The 12,163-nt window shown below is 41.4% G+C and overlaps 1 protein-coding gene across 1 annotated transcript in view; it reads left to right on the top strand.

The window, feature by feature from the left end:
* The first annotated feature begins 390 nt into the window (after nt 1–390).
* Nucleotides 391–12,163, top strand: part of LOC109264583 (olfactory receptor 6C74-like) — an 83,176-nt gene continuing 71,403 nt past the window's right edge. Inside the window, exons 1-2 of the mRNA XM_053909707.1 lie at nt 391–463; nt 1,873–2,005. The gene's annotated coding sequence lies outside the window, so the exon portion shown is untranslated. The remainder of the gene's footprint in view (nt 464–1,872; nt 2,006–12,163) is intronic.

Below are 12,163 nucleotides of genomic sequence, written 5' to 3' on the forward strand. Positions count from 1 at the left end.
TTTGCATTTCCCTGATGATTAATGATGTTCAGTACCTTTTCATGCACCTTTTGGCCGTTTGTAGGTCTTTGAAAATATGGTTATTCAGATCACCTGCCCATTTTTAATTGGCTTGTTTATTTCTTTGCAGTTGAGTTGTATCAGTTCCTTATATATTTTGTAGATTAAATTCTTATCAGATATATGGTTTGCAAATATTTTCTCCCATCGATTGGTTGTTGTTTCATTTTGTTCATTGTTTCCTGTGCAGCAGAGTTTTAATACGATGTAGTCTCACTTGTTTGTTTTTGCTTTTGTTGCCCTGTGCTTTTTTGTGTGTCTGTGTGGTATCATATTCAAATATAATTGCCAAGCCCAGTGTTAAAGAGCTTTTTCCCTATGTTTTCTTCTAGGCGTGTTACCATCTCAGGACTTATATTGAAATCTTTAATCTATTTTGAGTTGATTATATATATGGTGTAAGGTAAGGGTTCACTTTCATTGTTTTGCTTGTGAATATCCACTTTTCCCCATATCATTTATTGAAGAGATTATTTTTCCCCATTGTGTTTTCTTGGCACACTTGTTACAGATTAATTGACTGTATATATGGGTCTATTTCGGGACTCTCTGTTCTGTTCGGTTGGTCTGTGTGTCTGCTGCTGTCATTTGATTGTTTATTTTTTATTGGCTGGTCTCTATAGTGAAGTCTATGTCCTCTGCAGTGGGGGGAGGGGGGGCCTGCTGTCACTCCTCAGGTCACAGCCTTGGGCCTGTGTATTCTTAAGCTGGGATGACAAGGTTTTTTTTAGCCGTTCTCTCTTTGTGTCTCTCCCTATCTGCTAAGTTTTCTGCCTCTTTTGGCACTATATCCTAATATTTTCCTCCACTAAGTGCTGGCTGATTGCTGTTGATTTTGACAGTTCCCTGGGGCATAAATTGCTTCATAGTCAGATTCAAATAAATTTGGGCCCTTTACAGCAGTAGTCTTTGAGTCCTGTCTTTGAAGTTTGTTTTAACCTAGGAAAGCTTTCCTTAGCTGTCACCTTTCTTGGTTTCTGCTGTATACTTCTAGTTGGTTTATAGTTTAGCTTAGCTTGTTGCTCTTATGAAGCTACTATCCTCCTCTTACTTGCTTACCACCAAAATCTCCACTGTTTTTCTGACAGCACCCTTAGGTTGAAATTTCCATGCTGGCTTCCAAATAAAGTCAATCACCTTAGGGGGACCTTTGGGGCTATTTTCTTATGGCCTGCCTCTCTCCCTGGGTAGGACCTCCATGCCACTGCTCGGGAGCTGTGTTGGAGACAGTGGCATGCTTTTTTCAGAGGACTTCTCTTTATGAGTAGAGCAGTGAGTGGGGGCAGTGGTCCCTGTTTTTCTCCTTCTTGTGGCATAGAACCTCCTTTCTTGGCATGGGATTCCCCCATTATGAGTGACCTGGGGTGAGGGCCTTCAGAGCACACTATTCTCGACCTGCTGTGCCTTGGAGAGAGCTTCTGCCCTAAGAGTAGAGATAGGGAGGAAGAAAAGAGCTTTAGACCTATGGGCCAAACTTGCCTAGAATAGAGCTTCTGCAACATAGAGCCAGATGAAATGAGAAATGCTGGTGGTCTTCCCCTCCTGGGGTGAAACTATAGTCATAGACTGGGCCAGGGGACAAGGGCGTCCTATCTTCTTCACTGCACATCCTCAGAGTAGAGTTTCTGTTTTACAGAGCTGTGTGGGAGGGGAGGGAGGGAGTGGGTCAAGGCTTAAATGCCACAGACTCTCAATATTCTTACTGAGGTTAGGAGATTTTCTTGAATAAATCTTTCTTCACTTGTTGTATGCCTTTAGGACAATTTCCTCTCTCTTTAATATTTGTTTTGTTTTGTTTTTGATTTTCACCAGTTATGGTTGTTTCACTCTGAAGAATGTTTGTGGAGCTCCTCATGCTGTCCATTCTGGAAATGCTTCTTGCATCATTGCTTCCCAACCTGCAAAGCAAATCCTTTCCTTCAAGTGGAATCCTACAGGGAAGCAGGTAAAAGCAGAGATGCTCTGGTTGAACATAAAGTGAACTAATACAGGGGCTAGAAGCACTGATCGATTGGCTTTTCACCTCCCCTCACCTTTATTCTCCAAGCCCTTGATACAAGTGGGAACATTGTTGAGAATCATTTGCCTTTAGGATAAAGTGATCACTCTGTGCACTGGGCTTTCAGTCTTGCCCTTCCTGCCTCATCCATTCACCCTTCCATCCTTCCCTTGTGCTTTGGTCAGGCTTGCATCAGAGGCACAGAGCCAGAAGCATAGGAAGAGATTTATTGCAAGGATTGGTGTATGTGACCGTGGGGACTGGGGAAACAAGTCTGAAATCTGTAGGTCAGGATATCAGGAATGGCAGGTTGGAAACTTTCAGGCAGCAGCTGATGCTGCGGTCCACAGGAGGAATTTCTTCTTCAGGGAAAACTCAGTTCTGTTCTTAAAGCCTTTCAACTGATTGGATCAGGCCCACCCAGGTAATCCAAGATAATCTCTTTTACATAAAGTCAACTGATGATAGGTATTAATCATCTACAAAATATCTTTACAGCAACACCTAGGTCAGTGTTTTTTAAAAAAATTTTTAATGTGTATTTATTTTTGAAAGAGAGAGTAAAGGAGAGGCAGAGAGAGAGGGAGACACAGAATCAGAAGCAGCCTCCAGGCTGTCAGCACAGAGCTGACCCGGGGCTCAAACCCACGGATGGTGAGATTGTGACCTGAGCTGAAGTCAGTGCTTAACTGACTGAACTACCCAGGTACCCCCCCCCCCCCCCCCCCCGGTCAGTGTTTAATTGAATAACTGGGTACTGTAGCTTAGCCATGTTGAAACATACTGCTGACCTCATGCCATGTTTCAACTACTATGCTCTTTCGTGAACACTCCCTCTCATCCCCATGAAATCTTGGCACATCTCCTTCCCTTGTCTGGATACTCTTGTCTTCCTTCTCTGTCTCCTGGTTTCCTCCCCTAAAAAACTACCCTAGTGTTGCTTCTTTCATGGAGCCCGCCTTGGTAGTGTTACATGAACATCTTCTGAGCTCCCACAAATTTTGCCCATGTTCATATTTTGGCATGTTGCCCTTTCGTCCCATCAGCACTTGATTCTGTCTCCATCTCCCCCGACATATTCTGGAGAGCGTGAGGGCAGGGTCTGTATCTCATTCATCTCTTGGTCTCCAGTGTGATGTCAGGCACAGAGAAGCTGTAAGTAGATCCTAGGTGTGTTGAGTTATTGGAGAGTCTGAAACTTGCTAGCAAAGTCTGGTTTTTGCGGTGGGCAAAGCAGACTGGCAGCCTGAGCCTAAGCTCAAGAGAGCAGTTCTCACTTCCCCTCTAGCTGGTCGCGTGATCCCCTGACTCATGGAGTGAAACTTGTGGCTGTCTACAGGAATGCCTACAGCCACTGCACTTATAAGCGCAGCAGGACACAAGGGTGTCCCTCTAGCAGGACAACGTGGCTCTGGTGCCCTGGCTGGCCGGGGAAGTGACTGGTGGCGGGTGCTTCTGAATAGTCCTTTTCCTCTAGAGGGTGTTTTATAGACTCATACCTTTTTTTTTCCTCTCTTTAAAAATTTTAAATGGAAGTACAGTTGACATATGGTATTATATTAGTTTCAGGTATACTACTTAGTGATTTGATATTCAGACACATTACAAAATGCTCACTGCATCTATCCGTGTATCTGTCTATCACTGTCCGTCTGTCACCTGGAACATACGTCTTTTTTGGTGACTTCCAAACCTTTATAGCTCATTTCAGTTTCTCCTGGTTCATTTGCATAGTTAATCGGAAATAAGGGCTGACTACCACCGAGCACTAAAAAGAAATGCCCCTTCACTGGGAATTTAGAAAAAGAAAGAAAAACAAATTCTGCACAACCCCACCTCCCCACCCCTGCCCTTGGATAGATGACCTCATAGTCTGGATGACTTCCCCTCGGGGGAAGAATAAGAAGAATAAGGTTGGGGCGCCTGGGTGGCTCAGTCGGTTAGGCGTCCGACTTCAGCTCAGGTCACGATCTCACGGTCCGTGAGTTCGAGCCCCGCGTCGGGCTCTGGGCTGATGGCTCAGAGCCTGGAGCCTGCTTCCGATTCTGTGTCTCCCTCTCTCTCTGCCCCTCCCCCGTTCATGCTCTGTCTCTCTCTGTCTCAAAAATAAATAAAACGTTAAAAAAAAATTAAAAAAAAAAAGAAGAAGAAGGCTAAGTTGTAAGTGTGCATTTTTTGTAAGGATCTTGCTGAAAGGAAAATGATAAATGCTGGTTGCACCTTCTCCAGCCTGTGATCAGAGCTCAGACGCTTTTGGATGGATGCCTCCCCTTTCTCTCTTTTTGTGTCTTTCAGAACAAGACCAGACTTTTGCTGGTTGGTCCCTCTTCCATCCCTCAAGGCTATTATATAAAAAATGAGGTGGGGCACCCCATACGACCTTACCTTGGTATATACTCTCCTAAAACCCAGGTAGGGCTTACCAGCTGTGGCTCGATTCAACTGTTTTACTTGGGAAGACAAAGCTAATGAACATTCTTCCCTTTCAAACTTCTCCACTGAGTATAGAGATACTTTTTGATCCATGAGGGACAAGATTCAAACAGACTTACTTGTTAGATTTGTGATGAGTGTGTTTTTTGAAGAGGAAGAAGAGTTCTCATACTCAGGCTGAGTATATGATATTTTTCATCCCAACATTAGATAATCACCAGAGATGATCTCTATGAGCCCTAACTGAACCAACACAAGAGAACTAATTCACTCCAGGGGGTTTGAGCACCATCATCTCTCTCCAAAGAGGCCTGCCCTAATCCCCTGTCTAAAAAGGCCACTCCCTTCAAGCCACAAGTGAGCTTTTTTCATTATGTTACTGAACCAATATGGGTCTGCTCCTTGGTGAGTTACAGACGGAACCTACACCAGGTAGAGTTGTCTCACAAAGTCATTTTTATTTGTAGCAATAAGGAGATCATGGGGAGTAATTTCCAAAGCCATGACTCCCCAGACAGGGTTAAGCAGGTTCCTTTTATTAGGGTTTGGGATGAACATCAGAGGGGGAGGTCCCATCATCACATATAATGGACAGACATAAAGCTGTGTATGCCCACTCAGAAGACAGGTCTACGCATACACTGTTATGTTTTGTTGATGAAGCTTATGCCCCTCCTAGGGTGGGGATTTTAACAGTATCATGAAGCTGATATAACTGTTGGGCACTTTATGGTTTCATCTGCCTGGGCTTCACCCTGGGGGTCACACCCAAAATGTTTCTTTTCCTATTACAGCAACCAGTTAGTTTCTAAAAGATAAAATTGATAGCTAGGCAGAAGCTTCTAGGAGTTTTCGCAGTTCAGGGGGTCTCACTGGTGATAATTGCCCTTATCGCTGCCTGAGATCATATTAGGTCTTTCCTCGTTTATTGTCTGTGTCTCCCACTAGAGGCTGAGAACCATGAGCTCTTCCTAGTTCTGTTCACTTTCAGTGTGTGATTCCCATAACAACAATTTGTAGTCACACGTAGGTGGGGAGAAAGGGAACTAGTAATGTTTTAGCCACTGTGTGCTATGAAATTTACATACTCTATCTCACTTATTCTCACGACACCCCTGGGAAGTAAATACCATTACTCAGTTTTACAGAGGAGGAAGCCCAAGTTCAAATATCTCCTGAGTGGCATGGCGTGTATGTGTGTGTATGTGTGTTTAAATGTCTCAAATATGTGAGGATTGTAATCAGTTTACAAGAAAGTGCCACTTACAGTGAAAATTCTTAAAGAAGGAAAAAGATCTCTTGTACCCAAAAATGTTATTTATGTGTGTGATGTTAGCTAACCTTTATCGGGGGCTTCATGCTGCCAGGTACTGTACCTGAATCTTATTTGGACAGGTACCATTCTCACCCTCATTTTACAAATGGGGAAACTGAGGTAAAGGGGGACCAAGTAACATTCCTGAGGCTGCATATGCAGTAAGTGGTGGGCCTGGGATTTGAATCTTGGCCGTCTAACTTTAGGGTCCCAGCTTTTAACCAAAGATATGGGGAGAAGGGAGGCATGATCTGTAGAATGAATTTTAAAACTCTACCTTTCAGAGTTTCAGCCTTTTTGATCCATGAGACTAGTGATAAGAGTATCAGCTAGCATTTGCATATCACCTGGCACATTACAAAGCATTTACCTGTGTGGGACGTCATTGTGCTTTTCATGACAGCTTTGAGAGCAGGAGAGGTAAGTGTTAGTGGTCACTCTCAGCTGACAGTTGGGAAAGAGAAGCTCAGAAGCATGAAGTGACTTGTCCAGTAAGCCTATTTCATGACGTGGCCATAATGCCTCTCGATCATCTTCTCATCTGTCTGGGACTAGAGGCTGGTGGGATTTGTACCAGATGCCAGCTCCCTGGGGCCAAGTCTTAGGGAGGGGAAGAAGGAATCCTGACGTGGGAGCAAGTGGATATGGAAGGGCACACCTTTCTCCTCCCCCAGCTTTGGGAACAGTTACTTTACGTCTTCCATCTTGGAAGGGCCCTATAGAGCTGGGCTGGTGGCAAAGTTAAGAGCTGCTCTGGAATGAGTTTAGTGGAGTGGCAGAATTTGGAGACGAATCCTTCTGGTTTTCAGCTCAATAGTATGCCCCCAAGCAGTGGTAGCAAAAGGGGCGAGTATGGTGAGTGCAGTTAGGATACAATTAGGATGCAATTAGGGCCACAGGGTATCCTCACCCAGATCTCTCTTGGAGGTGTCAGAAGTGTCTTTGAGGCGTCCTGCCGTTTGAGAAGAAGCTGACTCTATCACCAACCACTCAGCACTCATCCCTGGGATTTGCACTTATGTGCATTTCTCTCTTCCCACAGATCTTGATAACTGCAATTTTCCTTTTTCTCTTGGTGACTTTGGTTACTCTAGGTACCTCACATAAGTGAAATCATACAATATTAGTGCTTTTGTGACTGGCTTGTGTCACTTAGTATAATGTATTTAAGGTTCATCCACGTTGTAGCATGTGCCAGAATTTTCCTTCCTTTTTAAAACTGAGTAGTAGTGCATTGTATGTATACACTCAATGTTTATCCATTCATTTATCAATGGACACTTGGGGTGCTTTCATCCTTTGGCTATTGTGAATGATACTGCTGTGAATACGTGTGTGCAAATATCTGTTTGAATGCCTGCTTTCGATTCTTTTGAGTACATGCCCACAAGTGGAACATAGAATAATAATTCTATGTTCAATTTTTGAGGAACTGCTGATTCATACTTCTAGGTGTAAAATATGAGGCCTCAAAATTATCAAGTAAAAATGCTAAATGTGTTTACCATGCTAGAGTAAAGAAGGCTCTGCTTATTAGCAAGATGGAAGCCAAAACTCACAACAGGAAACACTTGATTTGATTGATTTGACTACACAAAAAATTCAAAATTTATGTACCCATAGACACATATTTAGACACACACTAAGCAAAAGCTATTTGTAATGTGAGGTAGAGGAAGAAATAATTTGTTAATATATCAAGAACCCATGCAAATAACTGAGAAAAAGAACAACCATGTAAATTTAACACATATGAAAAGTTGTTCAACCTCTTTAATTAAAAAAATAAAATATAAAGAACATATTCCTCAGTGAAGATGAAATACCAAAATAGTATGGGTATATAGTTGTGAGAGTACTTCCTTGGTTGGCAATTTGGACAACATCTGTCAAAATCTCTTGTCACAGAGTTGTAGACCTTTATCTTATATTACTGTGTTTATTCTGTCCTCTAACCATAAATTCCACAATTGCTTACTGATAGGTCTGTATTTGAATGGATTTGATGCTTAGCATCAGTTTTTTTAAACCACAGCTTCTCCATTCTGAGTCCTTTATTTTTAAAAATTTTAATTTATTTAAAATTTTTAAAAAATTATGTGCAAGTTAGTTAGCATTTAGTGCAATAATAATTTCAGGAGTAGAATCCAGTGATTCATCATCTATGTGTAACACCCAGTGCTTGTCCCAGCAAGTTCTCTCCTTAATGACCCTTGCCCATTTAGTCCACCCCCACCCCAAGCCCCTCCAGCAACCCTCAGTTTATTCTCTGTATTTAAGAGTCTCTTATGTTTTGTCCCCTTCCCTGTTTTTATATTATTTTTGCTTCCCTTCCCTTATAGTCATCTGTTTTGTTTCCTAAGTTACGCATACGAGTGAAATCGTATGGTATTTGTCTTTCTCTGACCTATTTCGCTTAGAATAATACTCTCTAGCTCCATCCACTTTGTTGCAAATGGCAAGCTTTCATTCTTTTTGATGGCTGAGTAATATTCCATTGTATGTATATACTATATCTTCTTTATCCATCAATCCATGGACATTGGGCTCTTTCCATACTTTGGCTATTGTTCGCATTGCTGCTATAAACACTGGGGGTGGGGCACGTGCCGCTTTGAATCTGTATTTTTGTGAAGATACTCAACGTCACTCCTCATCAGGGAAATACAAATCAAAACCACAGTGAGATGCCACCTCACACCTGTTAAAATGGCTAAAATTAACACAGAAAACAACAGGTGTTGGTGAGGATGTAGAGAAAGGGGAACCCTCTTACACTGTTGGTGGGGATGCAAACTGGTACAGCCACTCTGGAAAACAGTATGGAAGTCCTCAAAAAGTTAATAGAACTACTCTTTGCCCAAGTCCTTTATTTTGATTCATCTCTTAAATGACTGTGATTTACTGTCAGGTCGGTTTTTTGTTATTGTAGTAAAAATACAATTTTAACAACTGTACTGAGATATTTGACATGCAACAAACTTTACATAAAATGTACAACGTGAAAAGTTTGTGAAATCACCACAATAAAGAAAAGTGAGAAATATTCGTCACTCTGAAAAGTTTCCTCATGCTTTTGTAATCGCTCTTTGTGTCTTCCCCCAGGCAACCGTTCATCTGCATTCTGTCACTACAGATTAGTATACATTTTATAGAATTTTTTTTTTAACGTTTATTTATTTTTGAGACAGGGAGAGACAGAGCATGAATGGGGGAGGGGCAAAGAGAGAGGGAAACACAGAATCTGAAGCAGGCTCCAGGCTCTGAGCCATCAGCCCAGAGCCTGACGCGGGGCTCGAACTCACAGACCGCGAGATCGTGACCTGAGCTGAAGTCGGACGCTTAACCGACTGAGCCACCCAGGCGCCCCCATTTTATAGAATTTTTACGTAAATGGAACTCAATAGTATGTTCCCTTTTTGGTCTGGATTTTTTCTTCACTTATTATGGTTACTTTGAGATATAACCATGTTCCTGTATGTATCAGTTTTTCATTTAAAGGTTATTTATTTATTTATTCCTAAATAAGAGAGATTTATTGTTGAATTGGTTTCCATACAACACCCAGTGCTCATCCCAACAGGTGCCCTCCTCAATACCCATCACCCACCCACCCCTCCCTCCCCCCCCCATAAACCCTCAGTTTGTTCTCAGTTTTTAGGAGTCTCTTATGTTTTGGCTCCCTCCCTCTCTAACCATTTTTTTTCCTTCCCCTCCCCCATGGTCTTCTGTTAAGTTTCTCAGGATCCACATAGGAGTGAAAACATATGGAATCTGTCCTTCTCTGTATGACTTATTTCACTTAGCATAACACTCTCCAGTTCCATCCACGTTGCTACAAAAGGCCATATTTCATTCTTTCTCATTGCCACGTAGTATTCCATTGTGTATATAAATCACAATTTCTTTATCCATTCGTCAGTTGATGGACATTTAGGCTCTTTCCATAATTTGGCTATTGTTGAGAGTGCTGCTATAAACATTGGGGTACAAGTGCCCCTATGCATCAGTACTCCTGTATCCCTTGGGTAAATTCCTAGCAGTGCTACTGCTGGGTCATAGGGTAGGTCTATTTTTAATTTTTTGAGGAACCTCCACACTGTTTTCCAGAGCGGCTGCACCAGTTTGCATTCCCACCAACAGTGTTAGAGGGTTCCCATTTCTCCACATCCTTGCCAGCATCTATAGTCTCCTGATTTGTTCATTTTGGCCACTCTGACTGGCGTGAGGTGATATCTGAGTGTGGTTTTGATTTGTATTTCCCTGATGAGGAGGGACATTGAGCATCTTTTCACGTGGTTGTTGGCCATCTGGATGTCTTCTTTAGAGAAGTGTCTATTCGTGTTTTCTGTCCATTTCTTCACTGGATTATTTGTTTTTCGGGTGTAGAGTTTGGTGAACTCTTTATAGATTTTGGAGACTAGCCCTTTGCCCGATATTTAAATTCAAGTTAACATATGGTATAATCTTGGCTTCATGAGTAGAACCCAGTGATTTATCTCTTACATATGACACCCAGTGCTCATCCTGAAAAGTACCCTCCTTAATGCCTGTCACCCATTTAACCTACCCCCCGCTCCTCCAACAACCCTCAGTTTGTTCTCTGTATTTAAGAGTCTCTTATGGTTTTCTTCTCTTTCTGTTTTTATCTTGTTTTTCCTTCCCTTCCCCTATGTTCATCTTGCAACAATGTGGATGGAACTAGAGGGTACTATTCTAAGCGAAATAAGTCATTCAGAGAAAGACAAATATCATATGATTTCATTCATATGTGGAATTTGAGAAACTCATTTTTAAAAATTTTGAGAATTGTTCAGTTGTATGAGTATGTTGCTGCTAGTTTATCCATTCACCTGTTGATGAACATTTCAGTGTTTTCCAGTTGGTTATTGAAATAAAGCTGTATCACCATTTACGTACAAGTCTTTGCGAGGACGTACATTTTCATTTCTCTTGGGTAAATAAATAACCAGGAGTAGAAGGGCTGGATCAGATGGCTAAGTGTCTCTTTGAGAAACCAACAAGCTGTCTTCCAGAGTATCCATGTCACTTACGTTCCTACCAGCAGTGCATGAGAGTTCCAGATGTGTCACTTGTTGTCAGCATGTAGTGTAGCTGTTTTGATGCTACCCATTTAGTATTTGGCTTTAATCTGCATTTACCTGATGACTAATAACATTGCACATTTTCATGTGCTTATTTATGACTTGTCTATTTTTTTTTCTTTTTTGGTGAAGTATCTGATCAAATCTCTTGCCTTTTTTTTTTTTTTTTTTTTTTTTTTGAATCAGGGTGTTTGCTTTCTTATTGTTGAGATTTAAGTCTTTTTTGTATTCTGTATACAAGTCCTTTATCTGGTATGTGATTTGCACATATTTTGTCTCAGTCTGGGACTTGTCGTTAACAGTTTATTTTGAAGAGCAGCACTTCAGAATTTTGAAGTACGATTTATTAATTTTTTCTTTTGTGGATGGTGCTTTTTTTGGTATTGCATATAAGAAATTTTTGCCTAACTGATCAAAAAAACTATTTTCCTATGTTTTCTTCTAAAAATCATATAGTTTTAAGTTTAAAATTTTTTATTTTTTTATTTTATTTTATTTTATTTTTAATTTTTTTTTAATGTTTATTTCTGAGACAGAGACAGAGCATGAGTCGGGGAGGGGCAGAGAGAGAGGGAGACACAGAATCAGAAGCAGGCTCCAGGCTCTGAGCTGTCAGCATAGAGCCCGACGCGGGGCTTGAACCCACAAACTGTGAGATCATGACCTGAGCCGAAGTCGGTCACTCAACCGACTGAGCCACCCAGGCGCCCCAGTTTAAAATTTTTTAAATGCTTATTTATTTTTAAGAGATTAGAGAGAGACAGAGCATGAGTTGGGGAGAGGAAGAGAGAGAGAGGGAGACACAGAATCTGAAGCAGGCTCCAGGCTCTGAGCTGTCAACACAGAGCCTGATGTGGGGCTTGAACCCACAAACCACGAGTTCATGACCTGAGCTGAAGTCGGATGCTTAACTGACTGAGTTACCCAAGTTACCCTAGTTTTAGGTTTTTATACATTTAGAACTATGATTCATTTTGAGTCAGTTTTTGTATATTGTGTATGGTATGAATCAAAGTTCATTTCTTTGCGTATAGATGTCCAAGTTTTCTAGCTTCATTTGCTTGAAAAGACTGTCCATGAAACTGCTTTTGCACATTTGTTCAAAATTAATGGACTGTATAGATACATTGATCTATTTATAAGCTAACTAGTCTGTTCTATTTATTTACGTACTTATCTTTTCACAAGTGGCATATTGTTCTGATTACTGAAGCTTTATAAGTCTTGAAATAGGGTAATGGTAGTACTCCA

The sequence above is a fragment of the Panthera pardus genome, unplaced genomic scaffold (assembly GCF_024362965.1).
Source record: "Panthera pardus isolate Hobbes unplaced genomic scaffold, ASM2436296v1 HiC_scaffold_22, whole genome shotgun sequence".
Taxonomy (NCBI): Eukaryota; Metazoa; Chordata; class Mammalia; order Carnivora; family Felidae; genus Panthera; species Panthera pardus.